Here is an 18,432-nt window from a genome sequence, read left to right as displayed (position 1 = left end):
CTCCCATACTCCTACATCCTGCTCCTACCCGGGCGTGAACGCTAGAAGCTGGGAAGGTACCTGGACCGTGCAGGGGCGGGGCCCACGCGGGCGGCGTGGGGCGGGGGTCGGCTTCTGGCGGGGGAGGGGGCGGGCTTCCCAGTTGTGCTCTAGGAGGTGGACACTGAGGCTGAAAACGCGCCGGGAGCGCACCCGGGACTGGGTAAACCCGGGCTGCGCGGGTCGAGATTCCGATGGCTTTGGGTGGGGGTCGGTCCCAGTTGTGCTCCCGGGGGTCGCCACTGCGGCTGGGAACGCGCCGGGAGCGCGGCAGGGGCGGGGCTAACCCTGGGGGCGCGGGGCGGGGGTCGGCTCATGGGGGGGATGGGGAGGGGTTCCCAGTTGCGCTCTCGGGGGTTGCAACTGCGGCTGGGAACGCCCATTTCGTCCGCTCCTGGGTCCCCAAGGATCGCCATCCCGTGGGTGCAGTGGAGGGCTGCGGACCACAGGTAAGGGCACTGGGACTGTGTGGAGCAGGGAACCAAGTATTCCACCGTCTGTTGGCACATTCTCGGAGCTCCCCAACCTGGCGGTCGCAGAAAGGCCTTGCCTTTGGGGTCAAGGCCTTTACCGCTCCACCCCTCTGCTGAAAAATCTCAGAGTCTGCGCGGTTCTTCCAAGCAGCCTAGTGTCCGCTGGAAGTCCAAGGGACAGAACACTGAACTCTGGCCGGCTGGCCCAGCCCTGCTTCTGGCACTTTGTAAGCCAGCGGGCCCTTGAGCACCTGCTGGGATGGGAAAGGGAAGGGTCCACGGATTGCACCCAAGAAACTTAGTAGGGTGCATGGATTTCAAACCCTGGTGGCCGCCCAGGCAGCAAAGAAGCGGGGAGGGCACCTTGCTGCCCTTTCATGGCAGAATCTGTGGTTGTCCAGCTGCGTGGGCCTTTTCATGAGGACCCTGTGCAATAAAAGTTTGGTGTTTTGGAACTGAATAATTAGAACGTGTAAAAGTTTTAAATTATGTGGTGGTGTAATTAAAAAACAAAACAAAACAAAACCAAGCTCCAAGTGTTTTGCAAATGGAGGTTTAAATATTGAAGGACTGTATTCCTTGCACTGTGGCATTCTATCAGGAAGTGTGCAGGATTTTTTTTTTTTTAAGAAAAGTGTTCGAAGTGAGGGAAACAGGAAACCCAGAGGTGCCCCTGTATTTTGGGGAAGGCCTTAGGAGGTCACTTGGAAATGCTGCTGGCTGTGCGGGAGGGCGGCAGATGGGCTGTGCAGGCTTGTCCTTTGCATGGATGTTCTTGTGTGTGGAAACCCAGCTCGGAGCCATCTCCTGATGTGTAAGAATTTCGCAGACAAACCTTGAGCTAAGCAATGCATTTTTTCCTAAGAAAATGTTTGTCTTAAGCGATGTAAATATCCTATGTATTTCCGCTAGACTCTGGCTTCAGGTCGGTTCCCCCAAAAGGCTCAGAAGCGATTTGAACAAAACAGCATGTTTTCCTCCTAGCTTGTTCTCCTTATCTATGTTAAGGAAATGATATATTTGCCTGCAATACTGCCTTTCTTCAAGATTCATGTCAATCAAGTTTTGGCCCGGGATGACTCACCTGCTGCCAATATTATCTCAATGCATGTCATGGGGGAAGGGCCTGGTGCCATTCCCTGAAACAGTTCCTTTCTTTCCTTAGCTGACTGCTAGTGCCTGTAGAATATCTGGCTAAAGACCAGCAGGGGGTACTCTTACTACCCCCCCACCCCGCCTCAAGTCTAAGTCAGCAGCTTTCTCTATTTCTTTCATACTTTAATAACACTTGATGACACAAAAGCTCTGAGCGATCAAATCATATCAAATCTTCATTTCAGATTGAAGATGCATTCCATGGTATTGCCATCTTAAGTCTTTCCATCGTTATGGAATATCTGTCCATGTATTCAGGATAGTTTTCAGCCAGGGTGTATAATTTCCATTGTGCCAGTCTTGTCATCCTCGTTACATCCATGGCAAAGTGTTTTATTCATGTTGATATTATTGAAAGGGAATTTTTTAAAATTCCTTTTCAGATTATTATCTGCTAATATATACAGATAAAACTGTGTAATCATTCATTTTTATCAGTTTGGACAGCTTGATAGTTGTCTTTAATTTCTTTACTTTCTGACACTTTAAGATTATCCTGGGACACATATGTTATGCCTCACCCCTAAATTCAGACATGTGTTCAAAGAACTTCTGTCCTTTAATTAATTTATTTATTTATTCTTTAACATTGAAATTGTTTTGACTATGCTGGGTGTTTGTTGCTAGATGGAAGTAGCTAGGACCTCTGGACTGCAGTCTCTCATCTCTTGCTGACTTCTTGTTGACCTCTGCAGAATCCTGGTAGGTGGGAGCTTGTTAGTTCCTTGTTCCTTATCAGAACCTCCTGTGGTAAGTGTTTTTCTCTTCTCTGTTGCCTGGTAAGGGTGGGTGGTCATGGGCATCCCAAAGTTGGCTAGAAGTCAATTATTTAGGCAGGCTTGTGCATAGATATGGGAGAAGGCAATGGCACCCCACTCCTGGAAAATCTCAAGGACGGAGGAGCCTGGTAGGCTGCAGTCCATGGGGTGGCTAAGAGTCGGACACCACTGAGCGACTTCATTTTCACTTTTCACTTTCATGCATAAGAGGAGGAAATGGCAACCCACTCCAGTGTTCTTGCCTAGAGAACCCTAGGGACTGCGGGGCCTGGTGGGCTGCCATCTATGGCGTGGCACAGGGTCGGCCTCAACTGAACCACTTAGCAGCTGCAGCAGCAGCAGCAGCAGCAGTGCATAGATATCAAAGGGGATGAGAACAGTCAGGTAGGATCACATATGTCACCGTGAAACAATACTTCTCCTCTTAGCCAAAGCTAACAAAAGATTTCTGTTCTAGGTCAACCTAGAAGAGATCACTTAAGAGGTAAAGAAACTTAAACTCCATTAGCAAAGGCAGTTCAACATCTCAAGAAAACTTGTGCTAGGCACAAAACTCTTTTCTGGGGGCCTACTTTCCCTACAACCTCCTTATCCCATTCTGTACCCATTCCTTTGCTTCTCCCGTCCTGAAAATGCCACCTGTAAGACAGAACTACTTCGTTTTCCTTCTTAAAGTGTGATTGCATTCCATACATTCTTGTAATAACAAGTCATACATTTCCCTTCAGCAACCAAGAACTGACTCTTATATTGGCATATGATAGATTGGTGAGCATACCTATCAGTGATAATAGCGCTCACCCCGCTTCCTGCAAGAACAGAACAAAACAAAACAAAACAAAAAAATTGCTTTCTTACATTTAATATGTTCGGATGGTGCCAGTAACTATTCATGCAGAGTCAAAAATCTCTTTTGTTTCTGTGTAAAAGGGAGGTCCTTTCAAGTCGTGAATGTTTAAGAAGTTTCATTTATTTGGAAGTGACCTAGCTATTCAATACACTGTCGTCACTTAGTTTAGCACCAGGATAGAAACTCAGGAAACCAAAACACCTGGAGGAACGATTGTAAGTTCAGTTCAGTTCAGTTGCTCAGTCGAGTCTGACTCTTTGTGACCCCGTGGCCTGCAGGATGCCAGGCTTCCGTGTCCATCACCAACTCCAGGGGCTTGCTCAAACTCATGTCCATCGAGTCAGTGATGCCATCCAACCATCTTATCCTCTGTCATCCCCTTCTCCTCTGCCTTCAATCAAGACTATGAGAGGCAGATATTTTAGAGTATAATTATTGTTAAGAGTTTATCTAAAAGCTCATATCACATTTACATTTTTTACATTGGTTGTTGCTGTTTCCAGGTACTTTCTTGCTGACAAGCTTGTGACACATATAACAATAGAGCAATTTTTACCTCAAAAGAAACCTAGGCACTATGAACATGTTGTGCTTAGTGTTGTTGACTCTTTGACATGTCTATAATGGAGGAGCAAAACCAAAAATACTAGATATTTAATATTGACTAGTTCCCAGTTCACGGGACTCTGACATTCATTTAGATCAATGTTTTCTTGTATTTCCAGCAGTTTGATTTGGAAGGGCTGCCTTGTCTTGAGACCATTGAAATCAGAACTCAGAACTTGAGCAATATTATCAAAAAACACAAGGCTCACACTGACACATACCTTAATCCAGACAGACAGACAAGACATCTTCCAGTTTTCCGCCTGAGATTTAAAATATTTCTTTGAGCCGTTTTCCTGGGGATTGGGGGGTGGGGAGTGGGGGTGGCAGCGAGGCAGGCTTCGGTAACAAGCTAATTGTTGGTCATTGCATATGCAAAGAACCAGCTTTCCGGGTTCCAAGGAAAAAAGTTTCCTTGGTACCCAATTTTGTTTGGATCTATAGACTCCCATGGCCCTCCTAGGTCAGGACATCTTTCCTTTCTGTAGTCCTCGTTTTATCCCTAAATCATAGACAGCTTGGATTGTCTCTGTGGGGTGGATGTATTGTCCTCGTGTTTGACCTGGTGGCAGTAGCGAGGTCCGAGAGCCTCTCCTGGAACCGGGCGTGGGGACGGGGCTCACCAGGAGCCCCTGGTGGAAGTGGGCAACGCGCCGGGAGCGCGCCAGGGGCGGGGCGATCCCGGGCGGCGCGGGTCGGGGTTCGGCTCCTGGCGGGGGTGGGGGGCGGTAACAGTTGTGCTCTCCGGGGTCCCCACTGCAGCTGGAAACGCGCTGGGAGTGCGGCAGGGGCGGGGTGAACCCGGGTGGCGCGGGGCGGGGTTCGGCTCCTGGCGGGGGTGGGGGAGGGCTTCCCAGTTGTGCTCTCGGTGGTGGCCACTGCGGCTGGAAACGCGCCGGGAGCGCACCCGGGGCGGCGAAAACCTGGGCTGCGCGGGTCGAGATTTAGATGGCTGTGGGTGGGGGTTCGGTCCCAGTTGTGCTCTCGGGGGTCGCCACTGCGGCTAGGAACGCCCATTTCCTACGCTCCTGTGTCCCCAAGGATCCACATCTAGTGGGTGCAGCGGAGGGCTGCGGGCCACAGGTCAGGGAACTGGGACTGCTTGGAGCAGGGAACAAGTATTCCACCCTCTGTTGGCACATTCTCAGAGCTCCCCAACCTGGCGGTTGCAGAAAGGCCTCGCCCTTGGTGTCAAGGCCTTTACCGCTCCACCCCTTTGCTGAAAAATCTCAGTCTGCATGGTTTTCCCAAGCAGCCTAGTGTCCCCTGGAAGTCCAAGGGACAGAACACTGAACTCTGGCCGGCTGGCCCAGCCCTGCTTCTGGCACTTTGTAAGCCAGCGGGCCCTTGAGCACCTGCTGGGATGGGAAAGGGAAGGGTCCACGGATTGCACCCTAGAAACTTAGTAGGGTGCATGGATTTCAAACCCTGGTGGCCGCCCAGGCAGCAAAGAAGGGGGAAGGGCACCTTGCTGCCCTTTCATGGCAGAATCTGTGGCTGTCCTGATGCGTGGGCCTTTTCATGGGGACCTTGTGCAATAAAAGTTTGGTGTTTTGGTACTGAATAATTAGAAATTGTAAAAAGTTTAAATTATGTGGTGGTGTAATTAAAAAACAAAACAAAACAAAACCAAGCCCCAAGTGTTTGGCACAGGGAGGTTTAAGTATTGAAGGCCTGTTTTCCTTGCACTGTGGCATTCTATCAAGAAGTGTGCAGGATTTTTTTTTTTATTAAGAAAAGTGTTCGAAGTGAGGGAAACAGGAAACCCAGAGGTGCCCCTGTATTTTGGGGAAGGCCTTAGGAGGTCACTTGGAAATGCTGCTGGCTGTGGGGGAGGGGGGCAGATGGGCTGTGCAGGCTTGTCCTTTGCATTCATGTTCTTGTGTGTAGAAACCCAGCTCGGAGCCATCTCCTGATGTGTAAGAATTTCGCAGACAAACCTTGAGCTAAGCAATGCATTTGTTCCTGAGGAAATGTTTGTCTTAAGCGATGTAAATATCCTATGTATATCTGCTGGACTCTGGCTTCAGGTCGGTTCCCCCAATGGGCTCAGAAGCGACTTGAACAAAAGAGTATGTTTTCCTCGTACCTTGTTCTCCTAATCTATGTTAAGGAAATGATATATTTGCCTGGAATACTGCCTTTCTTCAAGATTCATGTCAATCAGTTTTTGGCCCAGGATGACTCACCTGCTGCCAATGTGACCTCAAGGCATGTCGTGGGGGAGGAGCCTGGTGCCATTCCCTGAGACAGTGCCTTTCTTTCCTTAGCTGACTGCTAGTGCCTGTAGAATATCTGGCTAGAGTCCAGCAGGGCGTACACCCCGCCTCAAGTCTAAGTCAGCAGCTTTCTCTATCTCATTTATACTTTAATAACAATTGATGACACAAAAGCTCTGAGCGATCAAATCATATCAAATCTTCATTTCAGATTGAAGATGCATTCCATGGTATTGCCATCTTAAGTCTTTCCATTGTTATGGAATACCTGTCCATGTATTCAGGATAGTTTTCAGCCAGGGTGTATAAATTCCAGTGTGCCAGTCTTGTCATCCTCGTTACATCCATGGCAAAGTGTTGTATTCATGTTGACATTATTGAAAGGGAATTTTTTTAAATTCCTTTTCAGATTATTATCTGGTAATATATACAGAAAAAACTGTGTAATCTTTCGTTTTTATCAGTTTGGACAGCTTGATAGTTGTCTTTAATTTCTTTCCTTTCTCATACTTTAAGATTTTCCGGGCACCGTACATGTACTGCCTCACCCCTAATCTCAGTCATGTGTTCAAAGAACTTCTGTCCTTTATTTGTTTACTTATTTTTAGCAACATTGAATTCGTTTTGACTATGCTGGGTCTCTGCTGCAAGATGGAAGTCGCTAGGACCTCTGGACTGCAGTCTTCCATCTCTTACTGACCTCTTGTTGACCTCTGCAGAATCCTGGTTGGCGGGAGCTTGTTAGTTCCTCGTTCCTTACCAGGACCTCCTGTGGTAAGTGTTTTTCTCTTCTCTGTTGCCTTGTAAGGGTGGATGGTCATTGGCATCCCAAAGCTAGCTAGAAGTCAATTATTTAGGCAGGCTTGTGCATAGATATGGGAGAAGGCAATGGCACCCCACTCCAGTACTCTTGCGTGGAAAATCCCATGGATGGAGGAGCCTGGTAGGCTGCAGTCCATGGGGTCGCTAAGAGTCGGACACCACTGAGCGACTTCACGTTCACTTTTCACTTTCATGCATGGGAGGAGGAAATGGCCACCCACTCCAGTGTTCTTGCCTAGAGAACCCCAGGGACTGCGGGGCCTCGTGGGCTGCCGTCTATGGGGTCGCACAGAGTCGGACACGACTGAAACGACTTAGCAGCAGCAGCGGCGGCAGCAGCAGCAGAAGCAGTGCATCGATATCAAAAGGGCTGCAAACAGTCAGGAAGGATCACATATGTCACCGTGAAACACTACTTCTCCACTTAGCCAAAGCTAACAAAAGATTTCTGTTCTAGGTCAACCTAGAAGAGATCACTTAAGAGGTAAAGAAACTTAACCTCCATTAGCAAAGGCAGTTCGACATCTCAAGAAAACTTGTGCTAGGCACAGAACTCTTTTCTGGGGGTCCACTTTCCCTACAACCTCCTTATCCCATTCTGTACCCATTCCTTTGCTTCTCCCATCCTGAAACGGCCACCTGTAAGACAGAACTACTTTGTTTTCCTTCCTCAAGTGCCATTGCATTCCACATACTTTCTTGTAATAACAAGTCATACATTTCCCTTCAGCAACCAAGAACTGACTTTTATATTGGCATTCGCTATAGCCCGCCCCCCTCCCCCCACCCCCAAGAACAGAACAAAACAAAACAAAACAATTGCTTTCTTACATTTAACATGTTAGGATGGTGCCAGACACTATTCATGGAGAGTCAAAAATCTCTTTTGTTTCTGTGTAAAAGGGAGGTCCATTCAAGTCGTGAATGTTTCAGAACTTTCATTTATTTGGAAATGACCTAGCTATTCAATACACTGTCGTCACAAGGATAGAAACTCGGGTAACCAAAACACCTGGAGAAACGTTTGTTAGTTCAGTTCAGTTCAGTTGCTCAGTCGTGTCTGACTCTTTGGGACCCCGTGGCCTGAAGGACGCTAGGCTTCCGTGTCCGTCACCAACTCCAGGGGCTTGCTCAAACTCATGTCCATCGAGTCAGTGATGCCATACAACCATCGTATCCTCTGTCATCCCCTTCTCCTCTGCCGTCAATCAAGACTATGAGAGGCAGATATTTTAGAGTATAATTATTGTAAAGAGTTTGTCTAAAAGCTCATATCACATTTACATTTTTTACTTTTGTTGTTGTCGTTTCCAGGTAGTTTCTTGCTGACAAGCTTGTGACAGATATAACAATAGAGCAATTTTTACCTCAAAAGAAACCTAGGCACTATGAACATGTTGTGCTTAATGTTGTTGACTCTTAGACATGTCTATAATGGAGGAGCAAAACCAAAAATACTAGATATTTCATATTGACTAGTTCCCAGTTCACGGGACTCTGACATTCATTTAGGTCAATGTTTTCTTGTATTTCCAGCAGTTTGATTTGGAAGGGCTGCCTTGTCTTGAGACCATTGAAATCAGAACTCAGAACTTGAGCAATATTATCAAAAAACACAGGGCTCACACTGACACATACCTTAATCCAAACAGACAGACAAGACATCTTCCAGTTTTCCGCCTGAGATTTAAAATATTTATTTGAGCCAGTCTTCTGGGGAGTGGGGGGATGGGGGTGGCAGTAAGGCAGGCTTGGGTAACAAGCTAATTGTTGGTCATTGCATATGCAAAGAACCAGCTTTCCGGGTTCCAAGGAAAAAAGTTTCCTTGGTAACCAACTTTGTCTGGTTCTATAGAATATCATGGCCCTCCTAGGTCAGGTCATCTTGCCTTTCTGTAGTCCTCGTTTTATCCCTAAATCATAGACAGCTTGGATTGTCTCTGTGGGGTGTATGTATTGTCCTCATGTTTGACCTGGCGGCAGCAGCGAGGTCCGAGAGCCTATCCTGGAACCGGGCGTGGGGACGGGGCTCACCGAGAGCCACTGGTGAAGGTGGGCAGCGCCCCTGGAGCGCGGCAGGGGCGGGGCGAACCCGGGCGGCGCAGGGCGGGTGTCGGCTCCTGGCGGGGGTAGGGGAGGGCTTCCCAGTTGTGCTCTCGGTGATGGCCACTGCAGCTGGAAACGCACCGGGAGCGCAGCCAGTGTGGGGTAAACCTGGGCTGCACAGGTCAAGATTCCGCTCGCTGTGGGTGGGGGGTCGGTCCCTGTTGTGCTCCCGGGGGTCGCCAATATGGCTGGGAACCCGCCGGGAGCCCGGCAGGGCCGGGGCGAAACCTGGCGGTGCGGGGCGGGGTGGGGTTCCGTTCGCAGTGGGTGTCGGCTCCTGGCGGGGGTGGGGGAGGGCTTTCCAGATGTGCTGTTGGGGGTCGCCATTGCGGCTGGGAATGCCCATTTCGTGAACTCCTGGATCCCCAAGGACCGGCATCCATTGGCCACAGCGGAGGGGTGCGGAACACAGGTAAGGGAACGGGGACTGCCTGGAGCAGGGAACCATGTATTCCGCCCTGTGTTGGCACAGTCTCAGAGCTCCCCAACCTGGCGGTCGCAGGAAGGCCTCGTCTTTGGGGTCAAGGCCTTTACCGCTCCACCCCTCTGCTGAAAAACCTCAGAGTCTGTGCGGTTTTCCCAAGCAGCCTAGTGTCCGCTGGAAGTCCAAGGGACAGAACCCTGAATTCTGGCCGACTGGCCCAGCCCTGCTTCTGACACTTTGTAGGCCAGCGGGCCCTGGAACACCTGCTAGGATGGGAAAGGGAAGGGTACACGAATTGCACCCTGGTGGCCGCCGTGGCAGCAAAGAAGGGGGGAGGGCACCTTACTGCCCTTTAATGGCAGACAGAATCTGTGGCTGTCCTGCTGCGTGGGCCTTTTCATGGGGACCTTGTGCAATAACAGTTTACCAGTGACCTTAGGGAACTTCCCAGTGTGCTTCTGACAGGTGAGGGATGCTGTGGAGTTGGCGGGGCCTCTCAGGACTCCGCTGGGTTTGGCGCAATGGAAGAGGGCCTCATCTCCAGGGAAGGCAGGAACCTCAGGCTTCCTCTCCGTTTCGGACTCCGACCGCAGGGTCCCTGCAGAGTTGGGACAGGAGAGTCAGGAATCGCCTTGTCTGAGGAAGGGAACTCCGCTTGCCTCTCGAGGTGCTCAGGGGGTCTCAGGCCCCTTGTTGATCTGTGTGTGGAACCTGCGGGTGTTTCCGGAAATGCACGACGGTGACAGCGCCCCTTCGTGTTGTGCCTTCACCCACTGGGTTGCCTTCGAAGAGGTGTCCGGGCCTCGGGTTCTTTTCAAGAGCGGACAGGGAAATCGGGGTCTTTCGGCATGTGGGACCACCCACGGGGCTAGTCTCAAATTTCCTAGTGAGGCCGGCTTCATCCTGAGGTGTGCTGGGAAGGCCGGGGACCCTTCCAGACAACGCAGGGGGATCGACTCTCCTGTCGCCATCAGGAGGGGAGAAGGGGCTCAGATGAAGTGGGGACGGAACCCTCGGTGTTACCCTCGAGGGAAACCGGCGTGTGGGGGACTTTTGGGGGTTGCATGAAAGGAGTCAGGTACCGTTTCGCACTTCAGGACAGAACCTGGGACTTCCCTTGAGACGCCGTAGCGGGCAAGGGCCTCATCTTGGGAAGACGTTGGGACCATGTGGATTTTCTCGAGTTGCGGCGGGATTCTAGAGTTACGATGGGGATTTCAGGCTTCATCTTGTGTTGGCCCCGGGAAGCCTAATCTTCCATTCGAGTTGCGAGGGAAAGCTGAGGGTTGCACTCGAGTCACTGCAGGGCCAAAGAGACCTCATCTAGGCCTGTGTCCGGGACTTAACGTTCCTCTCAAGGGAAGACAGGGATCTCAGGGTGGCGTTCCAGACTCCCCCGGGGAGTCAGGCCTCGCCTCGAGGGCAAGCCAAGGATGCCGCTCTCCTCTCAAGTCACGACGCAGATCTCTTGGAGCCCACTGAGTGGCCTCAAGGGAGTCAGGCCTTCTCTTCTGTTTGGAGAGAGGACTCGGGATTGTGCTCAGGGTCAGGCAGGAAAAGAAGGCTCTCACCTCGCGAGGACGGGGGCTTCTCAGGGGTTTCCTCGAGCTGCGGCGCCCGTGGGGGTTTTCTCACGAAGCAAGACGAGGATCTCAGGGAGCCTCTCGTGCGGTGCCAGGGAAGTCAGGTCTCTGTGCGCGTGGCGAGCGGGAGCGCGTCATGGCTCTCCAGTCATGGGAGAGGACTAGGGCCTCCAGACGCGTTGAAGAAGGACACTCGAGGTCTTTCTGGGGTTGCGGCGGGAAAGCCTCGTTTCCCTCGACTTCTGTCGGGCACCTGAGGGAACTTCCCATGGTGCCTCTGATAGGTGAGGGATGCTGTGGACTTGGCGGGGCCTCTCGGGACTCCGCTGGGCTTGGCGCAATGGAAGAGGTGCTCATCTCGTGGGGAGGCAAGAATCTCAGGCTTCCTCTGCGTTTCGGACTCCGACCGCAGGGTCCCTGCAGAGTTGGGACAGGAGAGTCAGGCCTCGTCTTGTCTGTGGAAGGGAACCCCGCTTGCCTCTCGAGTTGTTCAGGGGGCCACAGGCCCCTCGTCGAGCTGTGTGTGGAACACGCGGGTGTTTCCGGACGATGCACGGGGATGTCAGTGCCGCTTAGGTCTGTGCCTTCACCCACAGGGTTGCCTTCGAAGAGGGTACGTCATCGGGTTCTTCTCAAAAGCGGACCGGGGAATCGGGGTCGTTCGGCGTGTGGCACCACCCACGTGGCTCATTTCAAATGTCCTCGTGAGACCGGCCTCCTCCTGAGGTGCGCCGGGAAGGCCGGGAACCCCTTCCAGACCACGCAGGGGAATCGCCTCTCCTGTCGCGATCAGGAGGGGAGAAGGGGCTCAGATGAAGCGGTGCCGGGACCCTCGGTGTTCCACTCGAGGGAACTCGGCGTATCGGGGAAATTTTGGGGTCGAATGAAGGCTGTCAGGTCCCTTTTCGCACTTCAGGTCGGAACAGGGGACTTCCCTTGAGACGCCGTCACGGGCAAGAGCCTCATCCTGCGAAGAGGTGGGAACCACGTGGTTTTTCTCGAGTTGCGGCTGGATTCTCGTGTTACGACGGGGGATTACAGGCTTCCTCTTGTGTCGGCCCTGGGTAGCCCAACCTTCTATTCTAGTGGCGAGGGAAAGCTGGGGGTTGCGCTCGAGTCACTGCAGGGCCAAAGAGACCTCATCTAGGCGTGTGTCCAGGACCTAATGCTCCTCTCCAGGGAAGACAAGGATCTTGGGGTTTCAACCCATGCTCCCCCGGGGAGTCAGGCCTCGCCTCGAGGGGAAGCAAAGGACTCCGCTCTCCTCCCGAGTCGCGACGCGGATATCTTGGTGCCCCCTGAGTGGCCTCAAGGGAATCCAGCCTCCTCTTCACTTTTGAGAGAGGACTCGTGATTACTCTCCAGGCCACGCAGGAAAAGAAGGCCCTCACCTCGCGAGGACGGGGGCATCTCAGGGGTTTCCTCGAGCTGCGGCACCCGTGGGGGTTTTCTCCCGAGGCACGACGAGGATCTCAGGGAGCCTCTCGTGCGGCGCCAGGGAATTCATGTCTCCATGCACGTGGCGAGAAGGAGCGCGTCATTGTTCTCGAGTCATGGGAGGGGACTAGGGCCTCAAGACGCGTTGAAGAAGGACTCTCGATGTCTTTCTCGGGTTGCAGCGGGAAACCCTCGTTTCCCCCGACTTCTGCCGGGGACCTGAGGAAACTTCCCAGGGTGCCTCTGAGAGGTGAGGGACGCTGTGGATTTGGCGGGGCCTCTCGGGACTCCACTGGGCTTGTCGCAGTGGAAGAGGGCCTCATCTCGAGTGAAGGCAGGAACCTCAGGCTTCCTCTCCAATTCTGACTCTGATCGTAGTGTCCCTGCAGATTTGGGACAGGAGAGTCAGGCTATGCCTTTTCTGAGGAATGGAACTCCGCTTGCCTCTCGAGTTGTTCATGGGGTTTCAGGCCCCTTGTCAAACTGTGTGTCGAATCTGCAGGTTTTTCCAGATGATGCATGGGGGTGTCAGTGACCCTTCGTTTTGTGTCTTCATCCACAGGGTTGCTTTCAAAGAGGTGTCCGGGCATCGTGTTCTTATGAAAAGCGGACTGGGAAATCGGGGTCGTTCAGCATTTGGCACCACGCACGTGGCTAGTCTCGAATTTCCTCATGAAACCGGCCTCATCCTGAGGTGTGCCGCGAAGGTCATGAAACCCTTCCAGACAAAGCAGAGGAATCGACCCTCCTGTGGCGATCAGGAGGGGAGAAGTGGCTCAGATGAAGTGCTGCTGGGAACCTCGGTGTTTCCCTCAAGTGAGACAGGTATGTCGGGTAACTTTTGGGGTCGCATAACGCATTCCAAATACCGTTTCGCTCTTCAAATTGGAACGTGGGACTTCTCTTGGGGTGCTCCAGCGGGCAAGGGCCTCATCTTGGAATGACTGGGGAACCACTTGGTTTTTCTCTAGTTGCGGTGGGATATTTGAGTTACCACAGGGAATTCATGCTTCCTCTTGTGTTGGCCCACAAAAGTCTTATCTTCCATTCGAGATTCGAGGAAGAGCTGGAGGTGCGCTCTAGTCACTGAAGGCAAAAGAGACCCCACCAAGGCTTGTGTGCAGGACCTAATGTTCATGTCAAGGGGCGACAGGAATCTCGGGGTTGCATTCCAGACTCACCCTGGAGTCAGGCCTCGTCTCGAGGGGAAGCAAAGGACTCTGCTCTCCTCTCGAGTCGGACGGGTATGTCTTGGAGCCCACTGAGTGGCTTAAAGGGAGTCAAACCTCCTCTGGTGTTTGGAGGGAGGACACGGGATTGCTCTCCAGGCAATGCAGGAAATGAAGGCCCTCATCTCCCGATGACTGGGGCGTCTCGTAGGTTTTCTCGAGCTGTGGCGCTAGTGTGGGGTTTCTCACGAAGTAAGACTGGGAGCTCAGTGAGCCTCTCATGTGGTGCCAGGGCAGTCAGGTCTCTATGCACGTGGTGAGAGGGAGCCCGTCATTGTTCTCAAGTCATGGTAGGGGAATTGGGCCTGAAAACGTGTTAAAGAAGGACTCTCGAGGTCTTTCTTGGGTTGCAGCAGGAAATCCTGGGTTCCATCGACTTGTGCCAGTGACCTCAGGAAGCTTCTCAGCATGCCTCTGAGAAGTCAGGGTCACTGTGGAGTTGGGAGGGGCCTCTCGGAACTCCACTGGGTTTGGTGCAATGGAAGAGGGCCTCATGACAAGTTGAGGCAGGAACCACAGGGTTCCTCTCCTGGCTTCGAATGCGCCGGATCTGACTCGGATCGCAGAGTCCCTGCAGAGTTGGGACAGGAGAGTCAGGCCTCGTCTTGTGTGGAAGAATGGAACTCCGCTTGACTCTCGCGTTGTTCATGGGGTGACAGGCCACTTGTCGATTTGTATGTGGAACTTGCGGGTTTTTCTGGACGATGCACTGGGGTGTCACTGCCCCTTCGTGTTGTGCCTTGTTCCACAGGATTGCCTTCGAGTTGGGTTCTGCCATCGGGTTCTTATCAAGAGCGGACCAGGGAATCGGGGTCTTTTGGCATGCCGCACCACCCACGAGGCTATGTCTCGAATTTCCTCGTGAGACTGGCCTCATCTTGATGTGCGCCAGGAAGGTCGGGAACGCCTTCCAGACAAAGCAGGGGAATCGAACCTCCTGTCGCGATCAAGAGGGGAGAAGAGTCTCAGATGAAGTGGTGCCGGGAACCTCGGTGTTCTCCTCAAGTGAGACTGGTATGTCAGGGAACTTTTGGGGTCGCATCAAGGATTCCAAGTAACTTTTCGCTCTTCAATACGGAATGTGGGACTTCTCTTGAGACGCTGTAGCGGGCAAGGGCCTCATCTTTCGATGACGGGGGAACCAAGTGGTTTTTCTTGAGTTGGGGCGGGATTCTCGAGGTACAACCGGGAATTCAGGCTTCCTCTTCAACTGGCCCAGGGAAGTCCAGTTTTCATTCGAATTGTGAGTTAGAACTGGGGATTGCTCTCGAGACACTGCAGGGCCAAATAGACCTCATCTAGGCTTGTGTCCAGGACCTAATGTTCCTCTGCTGGGGCGAAAGCGATCTCAGCATTGCATTCTCGACTCACCCGGGGAGTCAGGCCTCGTCTCGAGGGGAAGCCAAGGACACCGCTCTCCTGTCAAGTCGCGACGGGTATATCTTGGAGCTCACTGTGTGGCCTAAAATGAGTCAAGCCTCCTGTGGAGTTTGGAGAGAGGACTCAGGATTGCTCTCCAGGCCATACAGCAAAAGAAGGCCCTCATCTCGTGAGGACTGGGGCGTCTCGTGGGTATTCTCGAGCTGTGGCTCCAGTGTGGTGTTGCTCACGAGGTATAAGGGGAGCTCAGGGAGCCTCTCCTGTGGCGCCAGGGAAGTCAGGTTTCTATGCGCGTGGCTAGGAGGAGCGCGTCATTGCTCTCGAGTCATGGTAGTGGAATCGCACCTCAAGACGCGTTGAAGAAGGACTCTCGAGGTCTTTTACGGGTTGGGGCAGGAAACCCTTGGTTCCCTCGACTTGTGCCGGTGATCTCAGGAAGGTCTAAGGGTGCCTCTGAGAAGTCAGGGATACTGAGCAGTTGGGAGGGGTCTCTCGGGACTCCACTGGGTTCGGTGCAATGGAAGAGGGCCTCATCTCGAGTGGAGGCAGGAAACTCATGTTTCCTCTCCTGACTTCCCCTGGGCCAGATCTGACTCGGATCGCAGTTTCGCTGCATAGTTCGAACAGGAGAGTCAGGCCTCGTCTTGTGTGGAGGAATGGAACTCTGCTTGCCTCTCCAGTTGTTCACGGGGTGACAGGTCACTTCTCGAGCTGTGTGTGGTACCTGCGGGTTTCTCCGGACGATACCCAGGGGTGTCAGTGCCCCTAAGTGTTGTGCCTTCATCAAAAGGGTTATCTTCAAAGCAGTGTCCGGGCATCAGGATCTTATCAAGAGCGGACCGGGAAATCGGGGTCTTTTGGCATGTGTCACCATCCACGTGGCTATGTCTCGAATATCCTCGTGAGACCGGCCTCATCCTGAGATGCACCGGGAAAGGCGGGAACCCCTTCAAGACAAAACAGGGGAATCGACCCTCCTGTCGCGATCAGGAGTGGAGAAGGGGCCCAGAGGAAGCGGTGCCGGGAACCTCGGTGTTCTCCTCGAGTCAGACTGGTGTGTCGAGGAACTTTTGAGGTCGCATCAAGGGTGCCAATACCGTTTCGCACTTCAAGACGGAACGTGGGACTTCTCTTGAGACGTTGTAGGGGGCAAGGGCCTCATCTTGGGATGACGGGGGAACCACGTGGCGTTTCTCGAGTTGTGGCGGGATTCTCGAGTTTCGACGGGGAATACAGTCTTCCTCATGTGTTGAGCCAGGGAAGTCCTATCTTCCATTCGAGTTTCAAGGGAGAGCTGGGGATTGCTCTCAAGTCACTGCAGGGCAAAATAGACCTCATCTAGGCTTGTGTCCAGGACTTAATGTTCGTCCCTAGGGGCGACAGGGATCTTGGGGTTGCATACCAGACTCACCCGGGGAATCAGGCCTCGTCTCGAGGGGAAGCAAAGAACTCCGCTGTCCTTTTGAGTCGCGATGGGTATCTCTTGGAGCCCACTGTGTGCCCTAAAGGGAGTCAAGCCTCCTGTGGTGTTTGGATAGAGGACTCGGGATTCCTCTCCAGGCCCTGCAGGAAAAGAAGGCCCTCATCTCGCGATGATGGCGGCGTCTCGTGGGTTTTCTAGACTGCTGCGCTAGTGCCGGGTTTCTGACGAGCTATGAGAGGGAGCTCAGGGAGCCTCTCGTGTGGCGCCAGGGAAGTCAGGTCCCCATGAGATGGCTAGGGGGAGCTCGTCATTGCTCTCGAGTCATGGTAGGGTAATCGGGCCTCAAGACGGGTTGAAGAAGGACTCTCGAGGTCTTTCTCGGGTCACTGCATAAAACCCAGGGTTCCCTTGACTTGTGCCTGCGACCTCATGGAGCTTCTCAGAGTGCCTCTGAGAAGTCAGGGATACTGTGCAGTTTGGAGGGGCCTCTCGAGACTCCTCTGCATTTGGTGGAATGTAAGAGGGACTCATCTCGAGTTGAAGCAGGAACCTCAGTGTTCCTCTCCATTTCTGACTCAGATCGCAAGGTCCCTGCATGTTGGTACAGGAGAGTCAGGCCTCGTCTTTTCTGGAGGATGGGACTCCTCTTGCCTCTCGAGTTGTTCTCGAGGTGACAGGCCACTTGTCGAGCTGTGTGTGTAACCTGCCCGTTTTTCCGGATGATGCACAGGTGTGTTAGTGCCCCTTCGTGTTGTACCTTCATACTCAAGGCTGCCTTCCAAGAGGTGTCCGAGCATCGGATTCTTATCAAGAGCGGACCGGGAAATTGGAGTCTTTCAGCAAGTGGCACCACCCACAAAGCTACGTATCGAATTTCCCCATGAGACCGGCCTCATCCTGAGTTGTGCAGGGAAGGTCGGGCCCCCTTGCAGACAAAGCAGGGGAATCGACCCACCGGTCACGATCAGGAGGGGAGAAGGGGCTTAAATGAAGTGGTGCCGGGAACCTCGGTGTTCCCCTTGAGTGAGACCGGCGTGTTGGGGGACTTTTGGGGTCGCATCAAGGGTGCCAAGTACCGTTTCGCATTTCAAGATGGAACCTGGGACATCTTTTGAAACGCTGTAGCGGGCAAGGGCCTCATCTTGCGATGACGGGAGAACCACGTGGTTTTGCTCGAGTTGCGGCGGGATTCTCGAGTTATGACCGGGAATTTAGGCTTCCTTTTGTTGGCCTTGAAATCCAATCTTCCATTCGGGTTGCGAGGGGGAGCTGGGGATTGCGTTAGAGTCACTGCAGGGCAAAAGAGACCTAATCTAGGCTTGTGTCCAGGATCTAACGTTGCTCTCCAGGGGCGACAGGGATCTCGGGTTTGCATTCCAGACTCATCCGGGGAGTCAGTTCTCACCTCGAGGGTAAGCAAAGAATTCCGCTCTCGTCTCGAGTCGCGATGGGTATCTCTTGGAGCCCAATGTGTGTACTAAAGGGAGTCAAGCCTCCTGTGGAGTTTGGAGAGAGGACTTGGGATTGGACTCCAGGCCATGCAGGAAAAGAAGGCCCTCATCTCGAGATGACGGTGGCGTCTCGTGGGTTTTCTCGAGCTGCGGCGCCAGTGTGGGGTGTCTCATGAAGTACCACGGGGATCTCAGGGAGCCTCTTGTATGGCGCCAGGAAAATCCAGTATTCCATTCGAGTTGCAAGTTAGAACTGGGGATTGCTCTCCAGTCACTGCAGGGCAAAATAGACCTCATCTACGCTTGTGTCCAGGACCTAGTGTTCCACTACTGGGCCGACAGGGATCTCAGGGTTGCATTCTCGACTCACCCGGAGAGTCAGGCCTCGTCTTGAGGGGAAAAAAAGGACTCCGCTCTCCTGTCGAGTCGCGACGGGTATCTCTTGGAGCCCACTGC

The sequence above is a fragment of the Bubalus kerabau genome, unplaced genomic scaffold (genome assembly GCF_029407905.1).
Source record: "Bubalus kerabau isolate K-KA32 ecotype Philippines breed swamp buffalo unplaced genomic scaffold, PCC_UOA_SB_1v2 scaffold_39, whole genome shotgun sequence".
Classification (NCBI taxonomy): Eukaryota; Metazoa; Chordata; class Mammalia; order Artiodactyla; family Bovidae; genus Bubalus; species Bubalus kerabau.
The sequence above is the reverse complement of the archived record's forward strand: the minus strand, read 5'-3'. Positions refer to the sequence as shown.